The sequence below is a fragment of the Netta rufina genome (assembly GCF_964035555.1).
Source record: "Netta rufina genome assembly, chromosome: 7".
In the NCBI taxonomy this organism is placed as follows: domain Eukaryota; kingdom Metazoa; phylum Chordata; class Aves; order Anseriformes; family Anatidae; genus Netta; species Netta rufina.
Genome location: NC_140130.1, coordinates 16,205,501 through 16,226,384, shown reverse-complemented (window position 1 = coordinate 16,226,384; position 20,884 = coordinate 16,205,501). Strand labels below are relative to the sequence as shown.

The 20,884-nt window shown below is 45.9% G+C and overlaps 1 protein-coding gene across 5 annotated transcripts in view; it reads right to left on the bottom strand.

The window, feature by feature from the left end:
- NDST2 (N-deacetylase and N-sulfotransferase 2) overlaps window positions 1–20,092 on the bottom strand; it is a 131,728-nt gene extending 111,636 nt beyond the window's left edge. For all 5 annotated transcript variants that reach the window (XR_014618614.1, XR_014618615.1, XM_084290294.1 and 2 more), the window contains exon 1: window positions 19,924–20,092. The gene's annotated coding sequence lies outside the window, so the exon portion shown is untranslated. The remainder of the gene's footprint in view (window positions 1–19,923) is intronic.
- Between the last annotated feature and the right edge of the window lie 792 nt (window positions 20,093–20,884).

Below are 20,884 nucleotides of genomic sequence, written 5' to 3'. Positions count from 1 at the left end.
ATGATGGAAAAGAGAATAGCTGAACCAGAAACGAGGTTAGAAAGTGACATCTCTTCAGAGCCCTAACAAATGCATTACAAGACCCCAGGGAGATGTTAAAAAACAAGGGACTTTTGTAGAGATGTTTAACACTCCTTTATGTGACAAAGTGGTTATGTATTTGCCACAAAGAGTAATAAAGTGCATTGAAACTAAAACCACAATTGCATATTGAAAGAAGTTAAAAAGACAAGACAGCTTTTGATCAGACACACAGACAAGGTAACGTATTTGGGAAGGGTATAAATGATGTGAGAAAAATGGATATGGATGTATTTCAAAGAATTGTGAAGAATCCGCAAAAGAATCCCAAAAGCTGGCAGAAAATATCATGGGCATTATTCTTGCAGTTTAGTAAAAAGCCTTGTGCAGCATTACCGCAAAGCACAACCTGCAACAAGCAAACAAAAGAACCAAGTACTGATGTGCACGGTGGGCAAAGCACACCTAACAGGGTACTTTTATGACCTATTTTGTTCCTTTTACATTAATGATTTCTAATCACTTTATGTTAGTATCCAAGCAACAGGACCAACCATGCATATAAGAGATCAGGATGCTATTAATATATCTTTAAGCTGGGACAGATGACAAATTTTTACAGAGGCACTGAAGAATCCCAGGTCTTGCTCTCTCCCTACCAACAGGGGAAAAAAAAAAAAAAAAAAAGAAAGAAAAAAAGCCAGTTACATTCCCAATTACACACTCTAATGCAATAAAGCAAGCAAACTACTCCCACTGCATAAACAGTCATGTGATATGCACCAACTCCACTCTACGCCACGTGAAACAACTTCCAGTCATTGAACAGAGAAACCTCACTGAAAGTTGGTGTGAAATGGGTTACTGGAACACAAACTCCACAACTTGCTTTTCCACCGCCTCTGCAGACTCCTGAGAAAAGAGGATAGACTAGGGGACAGATTAACTTCTCTGTTGCCGTGGATCCATTTCACTGTCAAATTTTCTCGCCTTTGAGTGATATATTACAGTCCTCACTTTCATCCTTTATCTCTCACATAGAGCTTTTGATCTAGCAACATCAGAAAGCCTTACAGAAGAAAATAGAAGAGTCCTCCCAGTAAAGATAAGGTAATGTATGTGAACAGCTAAATGGCAACAGGATTTGCTGGCTCGTGTTGGAAAGAGTAGTACACTGACCTCAGCTAAATACAAAATCCACCCCATCTATCTAAAAGAAATGCCTGTACTCTATTAATATCACAAGATGAACCTCAGCTGTATAAATAAAATCTCTCATTTCAGCTGAGTCTTCATCATCTCTCTGGCATCCACCACCTTTTCTTCTTCACAACAAAACTCCAGGAGGGCGTTCAGTATAGGCTTTCATAGCAAGCCTGTTGCTCAAGTACACAGGACAGGAACGTACGTCTATTTTTTATTATCACCTCTGAGTTAACATTTACAAAATATGAGGTGGAAATTAAGAAAAAAAAAAAGTCAAACAATGAAGTTCTGAAGGAAATGCTCAAATAAGTATTTTGCAAGTCAGCATGGTTTAAAATGGAAACATTGTCTGGAAGTCAAGAGGACCTGCATTCTCTTTCAAGAGACTCGCTGACATGCTGGATGACCTCAAGCGTATCACTTGATCTTTCCCACATTAAAAAAATCTCCTTACATGACCTTCCTAGGTACCTCACTTTGAGAATTAAAAAATAAATACACTGTAAATCCTCCTATTATTATTACTGCTGTTACTATGGGGGCTGAAACTGTCGTCAGCAAACAGGCAGGACATAATTTAATTTTCTTCAAATATTTATTACAAGACAACATAGCCATCTGTTTAACACTCACTATATTTAGTTTCTGTCTTAAAAAACACAGGGAAAGAAAATATCAGCTTCTGCCTCTCACTTCCACATATCCTTTCCAGCCACATATGCACTAACGCACAGCCAATATCCTTTCAACTACAGCACACAAGAAATTGCAGGCAAAATTTCGGCTTGGATGAAACAATTCCAACCACAAATTTCTTCTCCAGTACCAGAAACAGAATCGCTGGTTTTATAAGTATTAAATAAATTTTATTTTTAGCTTTGAGGACAAAGGACAGAGTAAGAAGGGAAATGGAGGGATGAGAGTAGATAGATGGTAATAAAGCACAGTACACAAAGGCCATATGCTAAAAGAGGACAGAATATTATGTTTCTATAAAGAAATAGGAACTCTTCAGTAGAATTATTTCTCTCCAGTACATTACAAAGTAAACCATCATTCTCAAGTCACAATGGCTACACAAAGGTGCCTTTGGTTTCTGAATATATTCTATTCAGACAGGTTTGTGAAAAGGCTTCTCTTCCCTTAGCTTGCACTGTATTCATCCAACAGCACATATGCAAAAATCTAACGTGCCATATACTGAGACTTAGAGATAATACAAGCCAAGGAGGTAGCAAAAATTACCTTATTCGTTAATTAATTAATATGCACTGACTGAACTTACTGATGAGAAAAAAAGAAGATACTGGCTACAGTGCACTATCTTCATTTTCTTCTCCCCCATTCCCCCCTCAGCAAGCCAACGCAAGACGCTGATCTAGGACAACCTCTCTGTCCTAGTCCTGGCATCACAAATTGCCCCCAGTGCCCCTCAGCTCCTGGCCAGCATCCCTTACCACACCAGCCCTGGCCCACAGGCATAATTCCAGCACACAGCTCAGCCCTAACCTGGAGCACACCTTTGTTTTGTAGAGCTATTTATAAGCTGTGACACCACAGGCCGACCATGCCTGTCACTGAGGCCAGTATCTGTCACCTCAACAACAAAATGCACAGAGCTAGACGCACCTGATCATTGGGAGGAGATAGAGAGATACTGATTATTTTGAAATTATCTCTACATTTGGGTCTACACACCAGCAGCACTGCGCAGCACAGCTGCCCTCGCACGACGCACACTCATGAAGTGAGGGCAGAGCACAGGCCATGGCACAGGCCTCTGGCCCCTCTTCACTTCCTGAACAAGGACAAAGGGTTCAGACAAACAAAACGGCAAATAAATTTTAGTACAAAATGAGATAACACTGGATTTTGTTTAAAAAGAACATGATTGGAGAGCAGGTTAAAAAAGTGCCACCATCTGCCTGAACAAGGTGCAGATAACTGGGTCTGCTCTGTCACAGTTCTTGAGGATGGTTCTAGAACATTCCACATTATTCCTCAACCCCACCAGAAGCCTGCATTTACTTTAAGTAGCCTGCCTGCACTGCAGAATATGTTTCTGCCTAATATTTTATCAGCAACGTAATGATCTGAATACACCACCTTGTTGTTAGAAACTGTTTTTCAGGAACTGCAGTTTACTAGAGAGACACTCCTCCCTTGATGGCGGAAACAGCTGGAACAGCCATGGGAATCAGCCCTTTACTGGGGTACTGCTCATCTGAACTTGCCATCAAATCTCATTCCTAAACGCAGGATGTGAAGCTTGCAGAAGCCAATGCTTTCATGAAGTTGTTTTACAGAATTAAGAAAGCAGCATATATAAAAAATGTAGATATAAAAAACAGGCAAAAATGCCTAAAAAATACTGGAAGAGGTTACTTAGCTGACTGACAGAAAGAAAGAAATACACTGAAAACCCTCTTATAGGTTCCGATATTTCTTCATCCACCCCAAATTGTTAGTGTGGGCTAAGCAAGTAATTTCCTTATACCTATCACAGACATGAGTGTTTTATGTCCTGACCTGGCCAGAACTACCGACAAAGCTAAAGCCAAAACCCCTGTCAGTGTGCTTGCTGACTTCCCCTCTATCATCTGAAAACCTTGATAGGAAATGCATGACCCTCTCGCCAATTAAGAAGCCTTGCATAGGCAGTAATTCATCTCTTGCAATTACAGGTGGCCCTGAAATAGATTAAATATTCTGCTATCCATCTTCAGAGGTACTCTTATTTCATTTTATTTTTTATTGTATTGACAACTAGAAAACACAGATATCTACATACTCTAAGAAGATCTGGTATTATTTCCCTGACATTAGAAGTAAGGGCTTCACTTGCGTCAAGTAATCTCTCCATTTATTAGAACAATTATGGATGATTCAACAGTTGTTAAAGTATTAAACTGAAGGATATCTCCGATAGGCCTGACAATGAGATCACCACTGTGTCTGAAATGGCAGAAGCTCATGCAATGGTTTTGAGTCATTCGATGCTGGCAACAACCAAATATCAATGACATCATTTTGTCAGGACATATTAAAAAAAAAAAGGTCTTCTGGCACATTACCCAGGGGCTATGGCCAAAAGCACTCAATCTGAATGAGCCGAAGACACTTGGATTGGTCATATATCAAAACATCAGTGAAACACTCAGCATTTTGGTGAGTTTTACAGTGTTTACCTAATGCTAAGAAGTTAATTATGATGGGTATTTGCTGAGTTCCTCCTTTTCAATACAGGCTGTAACTGAAGATGGTCCCACTTTCCCAACCCTTAGTTCCCCCTCTGAAGTAGCAGAGGTACAAACACTGCAGCTACAGCTACCCCTTCCACTGCACACAGGCTCCCAGTAAATCCGTGACACGATGCAGTGACGCCTACTTGGAAAACCAAGGTTTTAGCAGGCCCTGTGAAAAAAAAAAGGCAACAGCGTGGGATCCACCCACAAGTACTAAGAAAGGACAAAGACCTGTGCTGCACATAAGGTACTGTTTTCCTATTTCGCTCCTCTTATTGATGAGAATTCAGTTTAACTATCTACAAAGCGTAATCTGTGTTCTGCTCAACCCACCTGTTTTTACCTCTCTGAAATAGTACTGACAAATAACTAAAAATAGTTACTTGCTAATTAAGGAGTCAAGGGGGAGAACAGACACAGCAGGCACCTCCCATTGATGCATGCTATGCAGATGAGATAAAAGGCAGAACACTTTACAAAAAGGCCTCCAGCAAATGCCATTTTTCTGTTTGATCCTGAAAAATAACTTTTGGCACAGTCAAACTATCTAGAGCTTAAAAACAGCTGAATCCAATGCTGGGTGCAAAATGAAAAGGTCAATTACAAATCAACATCTCCTATAAGTTTCTTTTTAAAACATTCAAAAAGTCCTTCTTCAATTTTCCCAGTGCTGCCTAAATTTTGCTTCCAACCCTCAACACCTTTTCCTATCTATTGTGTTTGTTATTTAATATGGAAACCATGTATCCATCAGCTTTTTCCATTCAGTGCTGCTAACAGAGGCAGTGGAACATGACTCACTTCCTGTTTGTTTTTTGTTGTGTGTGTTTTTGTTTTTTTTTTTAATCCACCAGAAAAATCTGTGCCTGTCTCTCATCCCGACCTTCTGCTCCAGAAGATTTGAAGCCACATCCCACAGCCAGCTCACCAGCCTTCCTTCCACCCTGCTTAAAAAGACAGGAGGCTCAAAAACATCTTTGCACAGCCCACAGAGCTGGAAAGGCACAGCAAGCCACTGGTCACCAGGCAGCCTCGCCGACATTTGCTGTGTCCCACTTCTCGTTACATCTGTATGCTGCCTACTCCAAGTAGTAAGCTTCTGGATGCAATGGCTGCCTCTTCCCTTCCAGAGTAGACATTTCCTAGAGCTAAATAAATCAGAATAGCATTTAAATACCAAACAAAACTCGTAGCATGACGTAAAATGAATTGCCACATCATTACAGGAAAAGCGGACATCCTAAATACTGCATGCAGGTTGCCAACAGTGGTCTTCCAAAAAGGTGGCTTTGTAACAGAGCAGAGGCAAAGCATTTGTTTTAGCAAAGACTAAGTGACCAAGTGAACTGTTAATCTCTTTGGTCTCTCCTAAGTGAAGACATGGATTTGAACTAAGTAATATGGAAAAATTGGTCTGCTTTAAATATAGTGCCTAATGAAACACAGGAGATCCTTGTTCGGGACTGATTCAGAAAAAAGCACCAGATCACAGGGCTGCTGAGCTACATCAGCTAGTTCAGTGCAAGTAGGGCTAATGTAACAGGTCTGCAGAAAACACAGCAGCTCCAGTAAGAGCCCCCAAATTTAAATCACTACCAATATAAATCTAAAGAAAAGGAGCAATCCTCCTGGGAAAATAACATGAAATCCTTGATGTAGAAAACAGTAACAGAAAATGTGGGATTTTTTTTTCCTCATAATAAAAAGTTACACTTGAAAAAATGTAACTACTGAAAAGATTCTGCGGCAATATGCCACTGAGATGAAAAGGGAGTCAGACCTCTCTGAATTGTCGTTTCAGTCTTGAATCTAAAAGGATTTCTTTACAATCATTCACAGTAACTTGTCTTGTCTAAAGACTTCGCATGTCAGCTATTACGGCAGAGTATGTTCTAAAGAGGCACACTTCTTCACTGGCCAGCTCAAGGTGGGAAGTGTTTTGGGTTGTCTAGGTAAGCAGTAGATGGGGTAAGCAGGAGGGGGATCTGAGCAGCATTTATGCCATGAGCTTCGTGATCTGCTGCTCCAGTAAAGGATTCCTGTCTCTTTGCTCTTCCTGTCAGTTTTATGGCCTGAAAAACACCTGTGCCACTGCACACTATTTTTGCATTTTTTTTTTGTCCTTTAAAAAAATAAAGCTGGCTTGAGGAGGGAAAAGAAAATACCCCATCTGGACAAGAAAACTGCAAAAGGAAAGAGGAAATTACTGACTCACAAGTCGTATATTAAGCTATTTCACAGGACCTCCCACCCTCAATCTCTCCACTTCCTTTTTCCTTAAAAGCACTTAGATTTATGTTTTTTGCTCCCTGTATCCTAGCAAAGCTTTGCCATCAGTTAGGCCAAAACACTAATGTTACTATCACAGAAGAGAAGACCAAATGACAAAACACAGGAAACAATTCAAGGTATGACTTTTTTGCAACTCACTCCCCAAAGACAGGGAAAACAATCCTTGCAAACACAGCAAGCTGAGCTCCCAAGACACAGTACTTTAAGGCTGCGAATTGCACATACCACTCTTGAAACACCACCAAGAAGGATTAATACATAAACAATGCCAGCTTAACACACATTGTTGGGTTCCAAAAATTCAACTAATACCAGTAGATTAAAATCTTTGATCTGTAGCATGTTTTCTTCCTCACAGTAAGTACAGTAAAACATGTATAGATGGTAAGAACAAGTTTTGGAAAATGAATTTTTTCCCCTGTATCTTCATGACCCACGTAAGTCCAAAATTGTTCTTTGTAAGGGTGATGCATTAAGGTTGCACAGGCAAAATTAATTCTGATACGTTCCATCCTTCCAGTGCTTGTCTTTACAACTCTCGAAGAACCTGAATGTGATGGTGTACAACACATGCACATACACATCTCTGCATGAGTCCCTCCTCCTGTCTCCAACCTCTACGTTGAACAGCATCCTAAAGGAGGAGTTCCATTACATGATCACCGCGCTGATACGGGCAGTGCTGTCAGTGTCTGCTCTGCCACAGAGGCATCCTTGAGCCAACCATAAATTATAACGACTCTAAGTGGTAGTTCTTGGTATAGAAGAAATACAAAAAGGGAAAAGCATTGCCAGAAGGTTTTAGGTATTTTCTTATAGCAAAGTCTTCAGATTCAGAGACCTGGATTCCACTCTAAAGCACAAGAAGGTACTACAAACCTTTGTATCTTCTGGTTTTTATCTCTATCTTAGCTATATCATTTTCTTTTCTTCTCCAAAGCCTGTCTCTCCCATCTAACCTGTTATAATCCAACCTTCTTACGTTCCTCATACCATGTGTGCCCATCCTTGCTGGTCACCCATCAATTCTCCGTCTGATTTTTTCTCTCTGGCAACACAAGCTGGGAGATGCAGTACCCCCTTAATGCAGTATTTTCCATTTCATTAGCACACAAACCGTACTAGCAACTCAGCATGTCCACTGTTTCTTTGAATCCCATTCATTTCCTAGAAACAGGCATTTTTTCCCAACACCCATACTCTCTAGTTTCCTCACCTTTCAGTTTCAGTTTCCATCTACTGTAAGGATCTTCACGGTTCAGTCTGAACACTGTCACGTTCTGGTGCACAACCCTGGGATGCTCTGGTACAGATGCTCCCTCCTGTCCCCTCTACACCTCTGTTCAGGACAGCCTCAGTTCTGGTGACAACTCCAGTGCTGGCCATACCCACCAGGCAGGGACCTGCAGTTCCCGGGAGATTCCAGGACCAGCCCCGGGGTCATGCATGCTCGGTGCAGGTGGGATCTTCAGAGTCTCTAAGCAGCTCTGCAAAGCCTAAAGCATGTGCAATCTACATATGCATATATGCATATACATCTCTATTAATTTTGATAGAAATACAGTAACAGACACTCATTTTCATGGAATCATTTAGGTTGGAAAGGGCCTTTAAGACCATCAAGTCCAACTATCCACCTAACACCACAAGTCCACCACATCCCTAAGTGCCACATCCACACATCTCTTAAATACCTCCACGGATGGGGTCTCCACCGTCCCCTCGGGCAGCCTGTTCCAAAGCGTAACAACTGTTTCCATGAGGAAATCCTTCCTGATACCCAATCTAACCCTACCCTGGCACAACTTGAGGCCATTGCTTGCATCCTGTCACTCATCAATCACCTGAGAAAAGCCCAACACTCTCCTCACTGCAACCTCCTTCCAGATAGTTATAGAGAACAATGAGGACTCCCCTCCGACTCAAGATAGGTCAGATACATTTCCCTATCCCACCTCTCCAAACCAGTGAAAAAAGCAACAGCCTTTATATAAAGGTTCTCTAGAGTGTAGCCACAAACTTGCTACGCTCCTTAGTTAAGTTACCAATTCTCTTATCACTTAACCACCTACTAAAAATAAAAATGAGAATACTTTTCCCCTGGAAGGGGAATTGAAGTGTATTGTGAAGGAGTAAAGCTGCAGCAGAAAATGCTGCTATCATTTTAAGTATTAGCCGCAAAAAAAGACTCAATTCTTCCACTATCTTCTGATGAAAATTTACGTGGCAAAGTGCTGAAGTTGACCTGACTCTATTTATAAATACTTTAAATGCTTTTATCTCTTGCTGAAAAGTAAACCCAAAGTTTTCCAAGACAAAGGTAACATGTATTATAGACTTTGAAAACATAGTGTGATTTGGTAAATGCTTATCGTTACTCACTGACAGGAAGAAAAAAAAATGAAGCAAGTAAAAAAAAAAAAAAACCTTCTAAAGAGAATCGAATTATCTCCCTTTTCCAATTTGTGTACATGCGATGGGAGGGTCTTTTGATAAAGCCAGCAGCCAAACGGCACACGCTGTTTAATTGTGATGAGCAGCACGATGCGGTGTGATAAGAACAGCTCAGAAGGCTGAGAAATAGCATTTGCCGAAAAATCAATAGAATCTGTTGGGGTGGAAATCTTCACAGGCCCTCGGATGTACGGACGTCACAGATCTCTGTGCAATGAACTTTCCCGAGATGAAACTGCTCTTTAGAAGAAAGCAAGTCCCATTGTGCAAAGCACAGCCCATGCAAAGTCATACAATGAACAACTCTTCTAACCAGAAATAAGCTGCTATAGAAAATGTAGCTTTTTATTAGAACTGACTTTTGGGTCTCCTCCTGACAGCTGACATCTTTCTCCAAAGCAACACAGCCGAATGTCTGATAACCGTAAACTACTTTAGATCTCGTAGTAACAGAAGAAAACATTACATTCCCTGTTTAAACAAAGCAATCAGGAAGTGCTCTTGCAGAAATTGCCACGTCAGATATCACGACTGGGTGGCAACTGGTTTGTAATCTCGGCTGTGGGGCCTTACAGTCCCAGCACCTTCTTTCAGGAAAATAGCAGCTGGCACACAAAGATCAGAAATACCAATATTGACTGAAGTTACATTCCAATTTGAACACTTTAAAGCTGTATGAAATGTTCAGATTGCTGGGCACTGGGGGAAAAAAAGCAAAGCTGACTTTCAAAACAGGTCTCTGATCTCCAGGAAAATCCATATTGGTAATGTAGTAAAGCCAACATACCAGCAAGGCTGAGGGTCCTGTGAGCAGAACAAGGGTGCTCTCAGCCTTACCACACACATCCTCCTTTTCTCACAAACCATCCGAGTGCAAATGGTCAGAAAGAACAGGGCTTATCTCAAATTGGTAAGAGGTTGACACACTTCACTGGACTTAGAAGTAGATAAATATGGCAGGGGCAAATCTTATGAGCGTCTGGCTCTTGGAAGGGCTGGGGGAGCTCTGGTGAACCTATTTATTGCTGTAATCTTGAGCCAAATGCCTAAGGGTAACTGCTATTGCAAATCCTCTAAAGCCTGTGAAAACAGATAATCCATTGTTTAAAGACTTTAACTAAAAAAGACCAAGGTTGCAAAGCCTCAGGCAGAACGAACAATGAAACACTAGACAGGAGAGTACTTTGCATTAGTTCGCTGCACACATATTGCTATGCCCCGCATACTGTACAAGGAACAGCAGCAATTGGACCTCTGTGTCGAGAAAGAGCTTTTATTGAAGAGGAAGGAGAAAGGGGATTTCTCTGCCCAGCCTCGCAGCTACCTGCTCCCAGATGCACTAAAGGTTTTAAGCCTCAGTAGTGATTAGCTATGCCCAATATGAGCTACATTAAACAGGCACAGAATTTTTAAAGCACTTGGCGCTTGTTCTGGGTAATGAGGCCCCTTTAATAAAATGCTCCAAGCTGAATACTTAAATATTGCAGCATTCAAAAATCAGTAGTCATTTATAACCTCTGCAGTTAGTACATTTAAAGCACCATGATGCTGTGCTACCAGTGTAATGGGAACGCTGACCTTGGGCAGGAAGTTTGCCAAGCCAAAAAAATGCACAGTATGACTTGTTCCCTAGGAGAGAGACCAGACTCGAGCAACCACAACAGAGGGGGAATTACTTCACTCATGGCTGTCATGTACTGGTTCCCAGAATTGTCATTTCCAAAAATTAAAACAATTAACATACATTCGTAAGTGTTTTTAGGTGACATTTTCTCATCACTGTTTAAGATGCTCCTGGGCGCAGTGACAGAACAAGGAGCCTTTTGCTCTGGGCATTACCCGCTCAGAGCTAGATTCAGATCAGTACTACCTAAAAGCCCACTTTTTTTCTCATACTCCCCACTAATCTCTATTTCTGCAGTTTCAGTGCATCCAGCCCAGGAAAAGGAAGGAATGGGAAGGCTCCTTGCCCTCACAGAATGGATGTCGCCCACCGCAGTACCCAGTCCATTCCCACAGCTTCCCATGAAAGGAGGCATTTCTTGCTGCTTCCTTCTGTTCCTTCCAGTCAGGTGCAATCAGGTTAGACGGCAAAATTTCACCAAAAATATTACCTAAGGATAATTGATTCTAGGGTATCTAAACTTGAGATATGAGTGCTAGATTATGCCCTAACGTCTGTGCAGACAGGGCCATTCCATTCGCTTGGCTGTGAGCTCCTTTTTCTTATTCTGGCCATGGAGAGAGGGCTGACCTCTGCGCTCACAGGCCTTGCAGCCCCTTCCTCAGCTCCATCAGCAGTTTCACAGCTACACTGGAAGGTGGCTATCAGAAAAGGTCTTGACTGCAGCGTAGGATGAAACTTCACACAGGCCCAGGAACAGTTTCTGTCATCCCAACAGCGACACAACACAGGCTGTATGAGCACGGCGGTTCCTGCTTCACCAGCCAACGAAGACTGCACAAGCTCTGCATGCCTACCAAATGCTTTTTCCAGATGAAGATGAAGCCTGATGACAGGGGAGAAAAAGAATCTTTCATTTGTGGTTTACACCCTACACCTACTACGAAGAGGTGTTTGTCTTAATTTTGTTTAAACTTCATTCTTTTTAGAACTATTGAATATAGACTGTATGACAAAATGGTTTGCAGACACCCCCTTCACAAAAAGCCTCAGTTCCAGCACAGACACTGCATCAACTCCCACTGCTTTGTCTTGCAGCCTTGTCTCTGGCTGATCTTCACCCTTGTACAGGATGCATTTCAGGAAGATATAATTGCAGGAAGGGGAAGGGGCCCGAGCACACACAGTAATTTCAGTTCTCAAAGATCTGTTCAGAACAGTACCATGGGTCAGCCTGTCAGTGGCGGGGTGCTAAGATACTGAGGAAAACACAGAAACATCTCTTTTTTAAGAAAGCACGAAAAGAAAAAACCCAGACCAAGAACCACTCTACACAAACCTAACTAGTTTTCTGAGATAACATGTCTGGTAAATTGCACAGGAATGTAATGATAATGAAGCATTCCTCATCAGAGAAGCTGACAGGTCCTGGAGTACAATTCAGGAATCCCAGCGCAGAACCTGTGACCACGGGTCTGGTCTGTACCTGGATCGAAGTCACACCTTCCCTCTTCCTCTGGCTCCATCTCCTCCAGAAACACCTACTGCTTTGATTTCTTCTATCTTCCTCCTCATAGGAAATCACTGATAAAATAAATTCACTGCCCAATTAAAAGTGGAAAAGAAGAGGAAGCAATGAAGCTGTAGTTATTGGCTCACAGTCTGCTGGGCGCGCAGCTCGTCTGTTACGTTGCTTACGTTGCCTGTTCCTGACACCCTTTTGGAGTTTAGCACCACTGTTAATTATCACCAATGTCTAACCTTGATAAATTTGACATTTTAAAATTTTGCTGGACTTGCTGGACTGATGCAAAGAGAAGTAGTGTGAGACTCCCTTCAGATTACACCACATGAAATTGTACTCTAAAGGTGATAATTTGGCATGTATTTATTTAGGTGACTGCACCTCTCCTCTCCTCCAAAGACAGCAGTCCTGACACCTCATCAACCCGCCAGGACCCGAGGCACTCTGCAGTGTGCCATCACAAAAACATCTGAGCCTGACTTGGTTTCCAACTGATGAACTGAAAAATAACTCCCCCCACACACACACATGTTACAGAACAATAACATAGGAAAAAAGAAGGCTTGTTGTGTTCTGTTTATTTTAAATTCCACATCAGTTTCCTGATCCTGCTTTCTGAGTGCTTGTGCCAATATTGAGAAGGGTCAGCAGAGGATGGGATTGCTTTTCTCAGCAGTAGCATCAGCCTGAATGTAAACCAAGAGGGGAGTGTGCTGAAAGGGCATCTTCACCCTCTGCATTTAGCAACGGGAAAAAGCTTCAAGGGACATGCAAGTATGGTGATTACACAACAGCTCTACAACATGCAAAAGAATTACCTGTAACAACCTCAGAAAAACGTTATATGCAATGCCAGCTGCAAGCAGGACAATTCCTGAGCACTAGCTCATCCTTAACCTGCCCACAGACACCACAGACACCTCCAAGCTCTGCCCGCTACCACAGGCACTGTACCATCACATGTGGTTAGTGAGGAATCTGTATCTAAAAGTAATGCTGGGAAGGCAAACACCATTATTTCATCTGAGGCAAAGCAAGTTTTCCTGCAGAAATCTGTCTTTCTATAGACTCAGGCCATGGAAACCTCCCCTGTTCCCACGCTGTCACACGACGCTAACCCATAGGTGCTAACACATCGCAGCACGTTTTCGTGGTAGCCTTGACTCAGGGAAGTAGACTTGTTCACACCACGCTTTGATACAAGCGGCCAGATCTGAAACGGGAACATAAAAGGATATGGATGGAAGCCTGCAGACAAAACTAAATCAGGAGACAGTGACAGATCTCTGCTTAGGAGGAAGATGATTATGACTCAGCCAAAAGTAAAGCACATGCAGTTTGAGCTGAAGTATCGCTGACTGAATCCAGAACATTTAAAGAGGAGAAAAAAAATAAAAAAGGAAATTAAAAGTAACAAATTAAAATATGTGCTTTGTAACTGAAATGGAGAAGGGAAGGCTTGATGTTTCAGAGGTGCTCTGGACAATATCTAGACATGGAGACTAGCAGTTTACGCCAGGCTTCGATGCTGAAATGAATCTGCCTCTTTGTAGCCTTTGGACTAGCCCAAGACCCCATTTATGCTACTGAAAAGACAGGTTCAATGCTGTCATTTCTTGTATGGTTCTCCTGAAAGGGGGTTCAAAAGCTGAGAGACAGGGAGCTCCAGCAGTCCTCTCACAAGGCGGTTCGTTCAGTGCGGATCGATGCAGTGCCTTCGTTACTTTCTGCCTGCTCTTTTTCTATCTCCCAGCCTGCACTAACTGGAAGGGCAGGGGGTTCAGTGGCAGGAGCATGCTGCTGATTCCAGTTCCCCACCTCCTCAGCTGACACGATGCCACTTCCAAGACGTCCCTAGGCTCGGAGCAGACGGCCACGCAGATGATCCCCGGAAGAGAAGCACAAGCCAGACGTGGGCAATGACAGGTGGAAGAGGACAACGCTTTAAGGAGTCAGCCAAGACCCCAGCCTTTTCTCCACTGACAATTTCTGCCTTTTATCAGCTCGCACTGTGTTCCCAGTCTTACTGGGCTCCTCATTCACCTTGGGCCATCAAATATTAAAGAGGTATTCAGCTCGCTGTGAAATTATTTTATGCCTCTCGAGCAGTGACCTAGAAATAACGTGCCACCGTTCTGGTCCGTCCCAACCCTGAACTCATCATTTGTTGATAAATAAAACTTCCAACAGTGCAAAGCAAGGCAGGAGAGAAGCCTGCTTCTTTGCCGAAAAAAGCCACATAGGACATTACAGGTCATTTTGACATTCAGCTTGCTCCCAGAGCCAAGCGTAACCTCAACTATTCTGATCCTGTGTGGAACACAGACCTGCTTGTGACCTGGTGTGGTTTCCCTGGAACAGGCACAGCTGGCCAGGACCACAGTAAGGTCCTGGTCACCAGCTGGAGGGGGACCCTGACCGCTGAACAACTTAACCACAGAGCTAAGAGCAAAAAGGCCATCAACAGTTGCACAGCACGGCATTTGCAAAAGCTTTCAGAATGAAGGGTGAGTGTCACAGAGCCACTACCTCAGAAATAATACCCCCCAAAAAAGAAGAAAACTAAAGAAAAAGCACTGTAAAGAAGACGGGTAGGAGAGCTGAGTTCAGAAGAGACAAATTTACGTAAATCAATTGTCAGTGAAGGCATTAAAAGTGCTGCACTGAAAGGAGCCCAGGATGAGAAGCAAGTGAGCGTCCCTCTGGGAGGTGTTCAGCTTCTCTCCTGTTAGACGTCTGTCCTGCTGACATTTCCTACATCTGCACCAAGCATCCTCAGTCTCAATTATAGTCAGTGGAAAGACAAAAGAAGACTTCTTTTGTGATCCATCTCCCCAGAGGTGACCTTCTGCTTTAGGATGAAACGAGCTATGCCCTAACGCAAAAGGAACACACAGCAGCCAGCTCAGATGGGGCCACCTCAGATGTAGACCTTTATGTACAGTCAGATGACTCTACAGCCCTCATCAGCCCTGAGATGATTAAATTAGCTGTCCTAAAAGCCCTTTCTGATGTGAAATTTCCTGTGTGCTCAAAAGTATCAAGTTAGGCCAAGAGCTAACACAAAGCTGTTTAGTAAGACAAAAATACAAGTTTACAAGATCTTCTGGGGTTCTTCTAAGCTTCCTGAAGGAAATCTGCACTTTTTTGTTTTCCAAATTGATCTCTATTACTCGGAGATTATCATAGCTAGGGCCTGTCATCCTACTATTTCCTTTAAAGAATTTATACCAAAGTGATTGATAATTTAAGAGTTAATATCTGATGAGGAGCTCAAAACTCCACTTGCAAACTCTGATTTTACTACAGAAGTACTGCCAAGCAAATTAGCATTAATTAGAGACGAGCTGAAAGACCAATAAAATATTAGGCTAATGGAATCATCCACAACCGTAAGGCTAAACACAACCAAAGAAAACCAAGCTGCTCCACCAGGTAACCGAGCCGTGCTGACATGCAGGCCTCCCTGCAGGAGCCGCTCGGAGGAAAGCCATCTTCTTGGAAGTTTCTGGTGCAGAAATGAAGGATGTGTGAGACCAGGGAAACAGAGGAGGAAGACCAGATGGCAGACTAGAACTGCAGAAAAAATAGATGAAGGAAGGAGGGATAAAATTGTCATCTCGCTGTCCCTCTCCCCTCCTTCCTTCTTGCATTATCTATGCCAACCCGGCTCCCAAGAGGGTTGCTGGATACAGAGGACAACTGCACATCAATAAATAAAAGCAGCAGCGGTCCCCAGGCCCGGGGAGGGCCGTGACCCCTTGGCATGTCGTTTATCACATGCAGTGTCGTGTCCTACTCTCTCCCCTCCCGGGGAAAGCCTCCCTCCCTGAGGAGGTGCCCGCAAGCCCTCATCTCCTCCTGTGAGCAGGGAGGTAGGGAAGGAGAAACAGCCTCTGCTGGCTCTTGCTTTGCAGGGAATGCCCCGTACAGCCTTTTCCACACACGTAGACACTTCCAAAGGGGAAAAAAAGGGAAGAAAAAGCGAATTCAGAATAATGAGAACACTGCACTGCAGCCCAGGAAGAAAACAGATCAGCCTGGCGCAGTAGGGCTGTATTCTGGTCCTGCTCCCTCTCTTCCACCCCGCACACAAAGCACTGCCCCAGGCACTGGAGATGGTAACTGCGGGGTGACGCACGCGGCTTGGGACCGGCAGTAGGATCTGCCCACGCCCCATGCACCAAGGAGAGGACAAAACATGTTTCTCCTTTCCGTGTCCGGAAAGGCAGCGTGCAGTGTTTTAGGCTAAGTTAAGTATTAATGTTTCAGCCTGAGAGCAGGCGCAAACACTGGCGATATTTTGTGTTTGCAACGCCAGCAGGAAGGACAGCGCTGGTAACACGCAGCTACAAACGCAGTTAAGGGACAGGTATTTCTGAACATCCCTTCGGTGTTGTCAGTGCATGTGCAAGTGCTGCGTGAAGCTGTTATTTATTTCATGCTGTCCGTTTTACTGAACGAAATCCAAAGCAGGCTCAGTCTATATATAGAGACAGGCCGTGACCATCCCTCTTCTCGTCTGGGGAGCTTGTGCCGCTTTAAAAAACAAGCAAACACCAATTCCCGCTTCTGTGAAAACAGATCTTGGGACCTTACCCAGTAAAAGCCACAAATATTTTGAGAAGGCCCGGGCTGCGTTTCACAATCTTATCAGCCACCTCGCCTTCGCTGGGCAATCAGTTAGCTTACTAAAAATATTACAGCTGGCAATAACGTGATGGAGGACAGATATCTTCCTGATGTAGAAATGAATTCATCACGCACATCTACAGGTTTCTACTGCATTTTTAATAGGGCACATATGGATTCAGTCTAGCCATCTGTAGCACAACCTTTCTGGATATTGGTCTGTATTGAAAAAATGTCCCCAAACAGCAACTGCCAGGGGCCCGAGACCTTCAAATACTGCTATGCAGACAGAACAGCTAGGGCTCCGGTGTACGCACTCCAGGCAGTCCTTCAGAGGGATTTGAGAGGCAGCTGTGCACAGCTCTGCTGGAGGTTGCTGCTGGAGAGCAGGAGCAGCCACGCACAAGTACCTGAGCTGCTGCAGCACAGCCTGGGAGCTGGGCTGGGGCGGCTCCAGCAGCGCTCACGTTCCCCTCTGATGTCGGTGGAGTGGGAAAACCAGCAGCACAAGGGCAGCGGGCACAGCTCACGGAAAACACGGCCTCGGAGATTTCCAGAGCTGGAATCAGCGCTGAGACCAGGCATGTGCTGCGCCTGCAGACCGGGCTGGCGCAGGCCAGGGGTGAAGTGCCTCGGCACAGGCATAATGAAAGGCAGAGCTTCACCTCTTCATGTTACGTTCAATTAACCAAAGCGACCGCGCTCGGGAAAATCACAGCACGTTTTACAAAGGCAGCTGATGTTGCTCTGGGCCTTCTAAAAATAAGCTCCCAGCGCCAGGCTTCTGCCAGTTCTGAGCTGTTCAAAGCCCGTCCTCGCAGACAGCAGCAGCAGCTCGGCGGTATTTACACTCAATCACCGAGACTGGAAAGACAGCTAGAAAGGGAAAAATTGAACTCCGAGACCCTTGCTTCGGCAGCGCCTACGTAAAGGCTAGAGGAGCGGAGCCAACAAGCGGGAGCATTCACCCCAATTATTTCCAGGAGCGGCGGCGGAAGCGGCGCTCGCGCCCAGCAGCCCCGGCACAGACTGCGTGTGTGCTGCTGCCGCATCGCCGCCTGGCACCCCAAACCGCGCTGCGGCGGCCCTTGGGCTGCAAACGTGATGTGCTGCAAAGGCTGCTGACAGCCAGAGGCTCTTCCCTCGTCTGTAAAACACCCCATAATAAATTTTGTTAGGGGCTGGGGAGAAGGATTTGAGAAGAGAGAGAATTTAAGCGCAACCTTATGAGAGGTAAATGAGACCAATTAGAGGAGATTTGCTGAGAGTGCTGAGGGATTTTGACCTGAGCTGTAATCAGGGACAGATACGCATTCCTTTAAAAGAGGAAAACGAGTGAGAGATCATGTGTAAACAACTCTGCCAATTAAAATGAAACAGATTATCTTATCTATGCAGCTCTGCTCTGAGAACCGCTGCATATTCCAGATACACCACAGAGAGATCAGAGATAGGCATTTAAACCCCTCACACAGGGCACAGTAAGAGGAGATACGCTGTGGTTCAGGCCACATCAGGGCCTCATCTGCATTTGGATATCCCCTCTCCCCCCATTTTATTTTTTAAGGAGCCATAGAAATGCTAATATAAAACCAGGCCCAGTCTTTTTATTTTTACCAGCTCATCGATGTAAGGTTAGGCACCGGGACACTAAGACGTGCCTTACACGAAAACCATGCAGCACCATCGCTGCAACTACTGGATACTGCCGAAAACACACGGCATACGTGTGTACGTGCTCCTGGACTGACAGGCACTCACAGGTATTACTCTAAACCTTAAAACAGCAATTCTCAGCTTGTTCTGTACCGTACCCCCGTTGTGCTGCCCGGTGCCCCAGAACTCCCTCCCCAGGGGGCAGCACTGGCTCTGACACCAGGTTCGGGAGCCCAGCAGCAGCTCTGGGTTGTGGGACCCGAGCACAGCTCTGGCGAGGCCAGATGTGCCACTAGTTCTGCTCCGTGCCCCTGCTCTGCAGCTCATTTACACTGCGCTCTGAGATTTCCAGTGATTCATAGGTCAAAATCATACAAAGGGACAAAAAACCTTTATATAGGCTGAAAAAATATCAAAATAGAGGAAGGAGAGACGCAATAGGAAAACACGTTGGAGAAGTAGCAGCAAAGAGGGCAACACCATGGATTTAGGGAAAAAGAAAAACCTAAAGGGGAGAAGTGAGAAGAAAAAACAATCTGGGGTGAGAAGGAAAAATCTTAAAAGAGAACAGTGAGCGTAGCAAACAATAACGCTACGAGATACATCCATGTTCACAGCTGCTGACAGTGGAAAAGTTTTAGAATATTTGCTGCCGGCTGCCAGCCCCTAGCAGGGAGTTTTTCCACTGGCTCAGCGCGGGCCTAGCGCAGTTCGGCTGCTCTTGGAAGCGGCCGGGCCCTCAGCACGGCACAGCCGGCCCGAGCGGCGAGGGGCACGGGCTGGGGAGCTGCTGCGGGGGCAGCTGCCAGGAGCCGGCTCCGTGAGCCCGGCCCGGCGCAGCTCCGCCACCCCGCCCGCTGCAGATGGGGCGCCTCGGCTGTCCCCGCGCTCCGGTCCTGGGGCTCTGCTCCTGCCGGCGAGGAGGCACGGCCCCGAGCCGAGGAACGGGCACACGGGGCCGCTCCGTGCCCGTGAATACCTGTGGCTCTCGGGGTGCTCTCGCAGCGAGGCGTGCAGCCAGCACGGCGCTAACCCCGGCTCCTGCCCGGCGCTCCACCGCCGCCGTCAGCGTGCCTCGGGCCCGGGGCTGGAGCCCAGCGGCCGGGAGCCCGCGGGGAGCGAGCCCTGGCGGCCCGGCCCCTCGCCCCTCGCCCCGCTGCCCCGCCGGGCCCGCACAGGTGGCTGCCGGCCCCCGCCGCCCCCCGAGGCCGGGCCGCCGCCGCCCTCCTCCTCCTCCTCCTCCTCCTCCTCCTCCTCGCCCTCCTCACCTGCCGCAGGAGCCGCGCCGGGCGGGCTGGGGGCCGGGCTCCGGGCTCGCTGGGGGCCGCCGTCCCCCCGGCGCCGCGGGGAGCTGTGCCTCAGGCCGGCCGTGGCCCGCCGGCTGCCGGCCGCTGGGCGTCCCTCCGGCCGCTGGGGGAGCCGCCGCCGCGCCGCCCGGCCGCCATCTTCCGCGGGCAGGGAGCGAGGGGAGGAGGGGAGGAGGAGCCGCCACACCGACACCCGCACCGACACGCCCCGGGCCCGGGAGGAGCGGGGACGGGGACGGGGACGGGCCCGGCCGCAGGGGGCAGGGGCAGGGCTGGGGGCCCTGCAGCACGCCATGGACAAGGGCTCAGGCGGCGGCAGGAGCAGGGGATGGCCCCAAAGCACCAGGGGGACGCTGCCAGAGCTCAGCGCTGGGGGCTGTGTGGGGGTAGAATTTGAGATCCTGGACCACATTCCATGAGATGAGATTTGCTAGATTTACTACTTCCAACCACAATTTGAGATTGTGGTAGAAGAGGTGTGGGTTTTTTTTTGGTAATTGCCCTCCCTCCCCCAGTCCAAGCACTCTCACATAGTAGAAGCTACAGCTGGGATCACTGCTGGGACAGCACATCACACACCGCACAGGTGCAACAATACTGCCGTACAGTCACATTTAGAACTGTAGTGGAAAAAGTAGCCCCAAAATATACCCTGTCCCCCCCAAACTTTTACTCCTTCCTCAAACCTCCAGAACAGCAGTCACTTGCCTTTCTTCTGGTTTCACCATGTCACAACATCTCCATCCCTTATTCATCTTTTAGTTTTGTCCTGTGTCAGACATAGCCTTCTCTACTAATCTGCAAATGGATGTAAAACCTCTTCGTAGCTCCTCTTCTCCCTGCACCAGCCTCCTCACACTCCAACACGTGCCCAGGACTCTGCTGTATTACTCCCTTTCCATCTTCCAGGCTATACAGTGCT